Below are 8,194 nucleotides of genomic sequence, written 5' to 3'. Positions count from 1 at the left end.
TCTGGGGAATAGAGAAGACAGGGAAGCCTGGCATTCTGCAATCCATGGGGTCCCAAACAGTTGGGTACGACTGAGTGACTGAACAACAAATAATGAATAATTTCATTCCACAGCAATCCTTCTTTGTGTGTTTATCTTCTTTTGTCTTTGGGACTTCCGCTTGTACACTGTATTAGAGTACTAGGGCTGTCTTAACAAATGAAAAAACCACCACTGATTTGATGGTTTACAACAGAATTTCATTCTGTTGCATTTCTGGAGGCCAGAAGTCCAAAATCTAGGTGTTGGCTGAGTCATGCTTCTTCTGAAGGTTCTAGGGAAGAACCCCTCCTTGTCTTTTCCTAGCTTCTGGTTTCTTCTGGCAATCTCTAGCATTCCTTGGCTTATGGCTGCACCAACCAGTTTCTGCTTCTGTCTTTACATGAGCTTATTCTCTGTGTGTCTTCTTTTAATGTTACCAGTCATTGGATTTAGGGTCATTCTACTCCAACGTGACCTCATCTTAACTTTATAACATCTGCAAAGACCCTGCCCTAATAAGATCACTTTTTGGAGTTATGTGGACATAATTAGGTGGTTGTGAATTTTAAGGGACACCATGTAACTAACTACATAGAAGTTTGTGTTATGAAGGCAATTCTGCATTGTCAAACAAAGATTTGAGAAGTATTTGGTCAAAATTTGGTCAAATGCACTTCCACCAAGAACAGTAACAACAACAACAAAACAAGTCAGGTGGTCACTTCAGTTCTAAATTGGTGCTACATTTTGGTGTAACATGTAAACAGTCTCCCATGCTTACTGAGAGCCCATGTTGGGTTTGTTTATCTTCATAATCTTTAAGTTGACTTGCATATAGGATGCTGGAAAATTCTTTCACAAATATCCCTTTAGTAAGCCTCTCTGAACTAACTGTTTTTCACACTCAGTTGCTAGAGACTTTTGGAGCTTGAGTTCACTGGGGTCCCAGAGTCCACAAAGTAGGAGGAACTAACCCCGGGGTCTGTCCAAGGGCAGTGGCTGATGTCACTAGCCTGGACCATGCTTTTGACTCCAAGGAATTTTTTTTTTCCCTTTCAAGCCTGTTTTCTGTACCATGATGTATTATTACGTGACAAAGTCAAGTGTGTGCTTCTAATCCAGTCTAATCCATTTACCACATTCTCAGGGAGCCCAAGCTTTCCTGTAGATGTTTTTCCTAAAGTCACCCTTTTAAAATTTGCCTATTTTCTTTCTTTTAAGGATGTGACCTGGTTTAACTTGTTTCTTCTGGTTTCACTTTTAGTTTTCCAGTTTCTGACTTTTTGTTGCGGGATCTGTGAACTTCCTTATGTGTGAGTCTTTGCATCTTTTATTATATCTCTAGATTAAAAAAATCTAGACACAGATTTACTGGGTCTAAGGGTGTGAACTTTTAAATGCATCTAATGCATTTTATTGCTTAATTTGTGTCCAGAAGGAGTGTTTTAAATGCTGTTATATCAGTGTCTAAGTGTGCTCATTCTAACAGTTTCCTTGCAAGTACAGATGGCGTTTATCTGTTTATTAAGGGTCAAGATTTGGCGGAAGGTAGGTCTTCCTTTCAGTATATACATGGGCCCATCAACAGCCTGGCAGCTCAGATAGTAAACAGTCTACCTGCAATGCAGGAGGCCTGTGAGAAGGGAATGGCAACTTACTCCAGTATTCTTGCCTGGAAAATCCCATGGACAGAGGAGCCTAGCGGGAGGAGCCTACAGTCCATGGGTTGCAACGAGTTGTATACAACTGAGCAAGTAAGCAGATCACATTACTATATAAGATGTGTTACCACCCTGTTTTTTAAAAAAGTTTATTTATTTAATTAGTTGTGGGCCTTGGTTGCAGCAGGTGGGATCTAGTTCTCTGACCAGGAATCGAACCCAGGCCCCCTGCATTGGGAGCATGGAGTTTAGCCACGGACCACCAGGAAAGTCCCATTCTGTTGTTTAATGCCGATACATCTCTTGCTTATTGGTGACAGCTTATTTGGATCTTCTCATTGTTTTACCTCTAGTACTCTTGCCTGGAAAATCCCATGGACAGAGGAGCCTGGTAGGCTGCAGTCCATGGGGTCGATAGGAGTCAGACACGACTGAGCGACTTCACTTTCACTTGTCACTTTCATGCATTGGAGAAGGAAATGGCAACCCACTCCAGTGTTCTTGCCTGGAGAATCCCAGGGATGGGGGAGCTTGGTGGGCTGCCATCTATGGGGTCACACAGAGTTGGCCAATAAATAAATTTGTCACGTATGCTTGGACAGGTTAAGAGAATTAGCAAAAGTAACCCCAAGAATGATTCTTCCTGTTGTGTGCCATCCAGGTACAGGTTGTGTTCATGAATGATCTTTGCTGTTGTTTAGTCGCCTAGTGTGTCCGACTCTTCACGACTCCATGTACTGCCCCACACCAGTCTTCTCTCTCCCTCACACCATCTCCCGGAGTTTGCCCAAGTTCATGTCCATCTCATCTGTGTTTTCCATCCAGCTGTCTTGTCCTCTGTCGCCCTCTTCTCCTTCTGCTCTCAATCTTTCCCAGCATCAGGGTCTTTTCCAATGAGTCTGCTCTTTGTATGAGTGATCTTACTTAAGGTCCGTCTAGTCAAAGCTGTGGTTTTTCCAGTGTTCATGTATGGATGTGAGAGTTGGACTGTAAAGAAAGCTGAGTGCCGAAGAACTGATGCTTTTGAACTGTGGTGTTGGAGAAGACTCTTGAGAGTCCCTTGGACTGCAAGGAGATCCAACCAGTCCATCCTAAAGGAGATCAGTCCTGGGTGTTCATTGGAAGGACTGATGCTGAAGCCGAAACTCCAATACTCTGGCCACATGATGCAAAGAACTGACTCACTGGAAAAGACCCTGATTCTGGGAAAGATTGAAGGTGGGAGGAGAAGAGAGTGACAGAGGATGAGATGGTTGGATGGCATCACCGACTCATTGGATGTGAGTCTGAGTAAGCTCCAAGAGTTGGTGATGGGCAGGGAGGCCTGGCGTGCTGCGGTCCATGGGGTCGCAAAGTGTCGGACACGACTGAGCAACTGAACTGATTGAACTCATAGAGGGGAGGAAGGAGAGGGCCAGAGGCATTCAGTGACTTGCTGGAGGACTCTGATGTGATTGGGGCTGAGCTGGTTGCAGGGTTAGGGCAAGTCCTGGCGGGAATGCCGTGGGTACCAGCTGAGTCTGGGGGAGACCACGGGAGAGGGTGCAGAGAGCCCTTTGCTTGTACCTTCAGCTGTGAGTTTGTGGAGAGGCAGGAGGCCTGGGAGACAGCTGGACTTCAAAGGCACCTGAGTGTGTAACCTTGACCCCCTTTCTTTTGTTCAGCTGCAGGAAAAGAAGGGCCAGTTCTAAGAGGTCTCGCTGTACAGCTGTCTCCGAATGGCTGCTCTTTGAGACAGAGTTCTGAGTGGAGTCCCGCGCTGTCGGACTGGCGGCTGCCTTTCTTCCCTGGCGGTGTGTATGTTCTCCATGTTTCCAGGCGAGCTCCCATAAAAAGGTTGGTCTCGGTTTCCTTTTCACGTGGGGTGACCTCTCCAGCTCTCCGGGTTTAAAGCTGCACTGAGTTCACTGCCCTCCTTTCGACTTGGAGCTGCCGTGTGATGCCCAAAGGGCTGCGGGGACCTCTCTTTTCATCCACAGTCTTGCGCTCTCCCTTGCCAGGGCCGTTCTGGTGCTTCTGTCTGGAGCCCCTGGGGTGGGTGAGGGGGACAGCCCTGGCTGTTCCTAAATCCATGTTGGTAGCTGGTGCAAAACCCCTCACTCAAGATGACAGCTGTGTGGTCCATGCAAAGATGCTGTGGAGACTTTTCTAGAACTGGCCTCTCTGCTCTCCCACCTTAGCTTGCATGCTCAGTCGTGTCCGACTCTTAGCGACCCTAGGGCAATCCTTGGGACTGTAGCCCGCCTGCTTCCTCTGTCCATGGGATTCTCCAGGCAAGAACACTGGAGTGGGTTGCTATTTCCTTCTCCAAGGGATCTTCACTACCCAGGAATCGAACCTGCGTCTCCTATGTCTCCTGCATTGCAGGTGGATTCTCTACCACTGAGCCACCAGGATCTGCCCCCAAATAGTATCCAGAGGGCAGGTGTTAGATCAGATGCTCTGCTCAAAACCTTCCTGTGCTTTTCAGCACCCCCACCCTGCCACCCACAAGGTATCAAAACCAAAGTGTTTGCAGTGGTTTCAGGGCCTGGCAGGAGCTACCCTCTCCCTCCGTGGTTCTCCTGTAGCTTCCTCCACTCCGGTCATGGCTCAGACATGCCAGGCAAACCCCTGCCTCAAAGCCCTCATCCGGGCTGTTCTCTCTCCGTGGAGTCCTCGTCCCCTAGTAACCACCCGGGGTGCCCTCCAGCCCTGTGGATGTGGGTCTGTTGCATCTCCTTTTCAGTGAGACTGTTATCCCAGGTGAGCCCATTGAAAACCATCGTGAGTGTGTCCCCCGCATCCCTGACTCTGTAGGTAGAACGTGGCTGAGAGTGTTGGCAGCATCTGCACTGTCCATGGGGACTGGAGGTGGACCGACCTGCGTGGGTTCTGGCACGGATGCGCCTGTTCCTGGCCTCCTTGATGGCAGGAGGCTGTCTTGCATGTTTTGGTAGAGTCTCTTTTAGAGACCATTCCCGTTTCATTCTTGGGTTTCAGGCCATTCCACAATTTCAGTCTGTTGTGGCGATTCGGCCCCTGATCGGGGCCTTTGCTTGGGTCATATTTAATGTTTAATGCTTTACTTTGGAGGCCATTGCCAGCTGTCGCCAAATAGTCCCCCAAGTTCCGGAGAGCCCTCCAGTTTCAGCTGCGAGACCCACTCAGGCTGGTTAAGTCTGCTTGTAGGAATTTAACTAATTAGTGATGGCTGGTGGTGAGACACGTATAAATAAATCCCTCAGTTTATCTCGGCTTTATGGAAAATCTCTAAGCCTTGCAAACCCCAGAAGGTTAGTACTCCTTGGTTCAGGAGTCCAGGTGTCAAATCGAATGAGAACATTGCTTTATGAATCCCAGGGGCTGGTGGATGGCTAAGAAAATCCTTACTGCTCCAAACAGCTGTTTACAGTGGGTCTGATCAGGTTCCAAGGTAACGTGGAGGGTGCATTTAGACTCCCTGTTCTTCCCAGTGTTTAAAAAAATTTTTTTTTTGAAAAAAAATTTTTTTTTTTGATTGTGCTGTGCAGCATGTGGAATCTTAGTTCTACAGCCAGGGATCAAATCTGTGTCCCATGCATTGCGAGCATGGAGTCTTAACCCCTGGACTGCCAGGGAAGTCCCTTCCCCAGTGTTTTAATTGCATTTCTGATCTTGGCCTGTATCCATTGCTCATTTACTGTGTGTGAAGCAGCAGAGTGGGTGCTGTGCCTCCTGGGGATGATCCCTGCGTCAAGGAGTTTATAATCTGCCAGAGAAGATGAATGTGATGATCAGTTATTATAACATAATGAATCTGCATCAAAATGTAAGCAAAGTGGGGCAGAAGCCCTGAGCAGGAGCCCCCTTTTGTCTGGGGACTAAAGATCCCTTTGTGGGAGGCACAGCCCTTGATGTGGATCCTGTGGGGTGAGTAGAAGATGAGCAAGGGTTGCGGGGCACAGCGCCAGGGCAGTGATGGAATGTGAGCTGCAGGCCTCAGTGGAGGTGGGGGGACTTGTCCTGTGCAGTTAGTGGACAGGGTTTGTGGGCACCGGTGTGGAGGGGAAAGGGAAAATTCAGAGGGGGATCATATTATGGAGGCCTTTTAAAGAGGGCTTTCCTCATCGCTTAGTTGGTAAAAAATCCATCTGCAATGCAGGAGACCCCGGTTTTATTCCTGGTTTGGGAAGATCCACTGGAGAAGGGATAGGCTATACCCATTCCAATATTCTTGGGCTTCCCTGGTGGTGCAGCTGGTAAAGAATCTACCTGCAATGCAGGAGACCCCGGTTTGATTCCTGGGTTGGGAAGATCTGCTGGAGAAGGGATAGGCTCCCACTCCAGTATTCTTGGGCTTCCCTGGTGGCTCAGCTGGTAAAGAATCTGCCTGCAATGTGGGAGACCTGGGTTCCATCCCTGGGTTGGGAAGGTTCCCTAGAGAAGGGAATGGCTACCCACTGCAGTATTCTGGCCTAGAGAATTCCATGGACTGTATAGTCTGTGGGGTGGCAAAGAGTTGGACACGACAAAGTGACTTTCACTTTCAAGGAGTTTGAATAGTACTAGCAGAAAATAAAAACCTCCAGCGAGTCACTCAGGAGGGGAGAAAGACACTCGTCATCTGTCTTGTAGAGAAATCCCTTGAGTAGTTGCTCGGAAGGCTGGTTGGCCACTGAAGGTCTGAATGACACGGAGGCTTGTTAGGAGCTCGGTGGGAGGTGAGCTTGGCCTGGGCCGTGGCCAAGGGCCAGATGTGGACAGGATGGGTGGGAGAGGCGATGCGAAGACAGCATCCTGTTGGTCATGGCCAAAACCAGAGGCTGACATTCTCTCTAAATCACTCAGGAGCTTAAGACACCAACTTCCCTTTCATGGGCAGTAAAACGAGTCACAGAGCCCTTGAAAGGAAAGCAAGGTGGAGAACATGGAGGAGACACTGAGAATGTATAACCCAGAAGAGGCTTTGGCAATCCCATCATTTCCCCATGTGATGGAAGAGGGAAGGTCTTGGTACCAAGAAGAGCAACCTGGGAGTGAGCAAGGTGGTGCATTCTAGCTACATTGGTTTCTAGCATTAATAACTGATCATCCACATTCCTCATTCCTGGATTAGAAACTTTTTTTTAACCTGTCAGTGACTCTTTCTTGACAAAATGTACCGCCGGAGTCCCTTGTGGCTCAACTGGTAAAGAATCCGCCTGCAATGCAGGAGATCTGGGTTCGATTCCTGGGTTGGGAAGATCCCCTGGAGAAGGGAAAGGCCACCCACTCCAGTATTCTGGCCTGGAGAACTCCATGGACAGTCCATGGACTCCCAAAAAGTCGGACACGACTGAACAACTTTCACTCACCGCTGGAGTAAGCAGTGGCTTGCAGTTCAGTATAACATGTGGGTAATAGTGTTAGTGATTCAGTTGTGTCCAACTCTTTGTGACCCTACGGACTGTAGCCTGCCAGGGTCCTCTGTCCATGGGATTCTCCAGGCAAGAATACTGCTGTGGATTGCCATGCCATTCTCCAGAGGATCTTCCTGACCCAGGGATTGAACCTGGATCTCCTGCTTTGCAGGCAGATTCTTTACCTTCTCAGCTACAGGGAAGTCCTGTCATATGTGGGTGGATATGTGATTTTCAGTATCAGAACTGGAACCCTGTGAATGGGCCAAGTCCTGGCCTGCCCTCTTCCGCCGTCACCCTTGAGCCACACATCTCCACTACTCCCACTGTGATGAGAAAACTGAGGCTCAGAAAGGAGAAGCCACTGGTCCAAAGTCACACAGCTCCTCTTCATCTCGCTTGGAGGTGAGGGCAGGAAAGGAAAACCCCAGGGCTGGTGTGGGGCAGGAGGCTTGTTGGGCCACAGACGGAGGGTGAGCAGGTTGACAGGAGGGTGGGCGTGTCATAACTTAAAATCTGGGTGTGAAGGGGGCAGCTCCTCAAGAGATCGCTGCAGAGGGGAGGGTGCAGAGGTACCGACCAGGATAAAATCCAATTTTTACACATAGGTGTGTGAACTTTGAGAAAATATCTTCAATGGATATGATTGCAATAAGTGATCAAAAAATTTTTTTTAATTGTGGTAAAAGTCACATAATAAAACACACACTATTTTAACCATATTTAATTGTACAATTTAGCGGCACTAAGTACATCCACATCTGTGCAACTCTCACCATCATCCGTCTCCCGAATTTTTCACCTTCCGAAACTGAGACTCTGTCCCCATTAAACACTAACTCCCGCCTTCACTCCTCACTGCCCGACCCACGCACCCGCCCCAGCCCCCGCCTGCCTCCCGAGCCCCTGGCACTGACCAGTGTGCCTCAAAAGTTATTTGTTGACTAATTCAATGGGTTTGCTTAACCATGAGTGAGTGTTCATCTCTGGGAGGAACGCATGCTTCAGCGACAACCACGAATATTAGTACTGGTGTTGTTAATATGATAATCAGTAACTGTAATATGGTATAAATTCTACCAAACTTTGCTAATAGTTCCCAGCCTTCTGCTTATTCAGAAGTGCGTTACAAGGAGGTGTCTTCGATGAAAC

At 48.2% G+C, this 8,194-nt stretch overlaps 1 protein-coding gene across 2 annotated transcripts in view; it reads left to right on the top strand.

Moving 5' to 3' along the window:
* Positions 1 to 3,332: 3,332 nt before the first annotated feature.
* The window catches only part of TIAM1 (TIAM Rac1 associated GEF 1), a 309,949-nt gene continuing 305,087 nt past the window's right edge, over positions 3,333 to 8,194 (top strand). For both annotated transcript variants that reach the window (XM_040227933.1, XM_040227927.1), the window contains exon 1: positions 3,333 to 3,518. The gene's annotated coding sequence lies outside the window, so the exon portion shown is untranslated. The remainder of the gene's footprint in view (positions 3,519 to 8,194) is intronic.

The sequence above is a fragment of the Oryx dammah genome, unplaced genomic scaffold (genome assembly GCF_014754425.2).
Source record: "Oryx dammah isolate SB20612 unplaced genomic scaffold, SCBI_Odam_1.1 HiC_scaffold_2, whole genome shotgun sequence".
Lineage (NCBI taxonomy): Eukaryota > Metazoa > Chordata > Mammalia > Artiodactyla > Bovidae > Oryx > Oryx dammah.
This window is presented reverse-complemented; position numbering and strand designations above follow the sequence as displayed.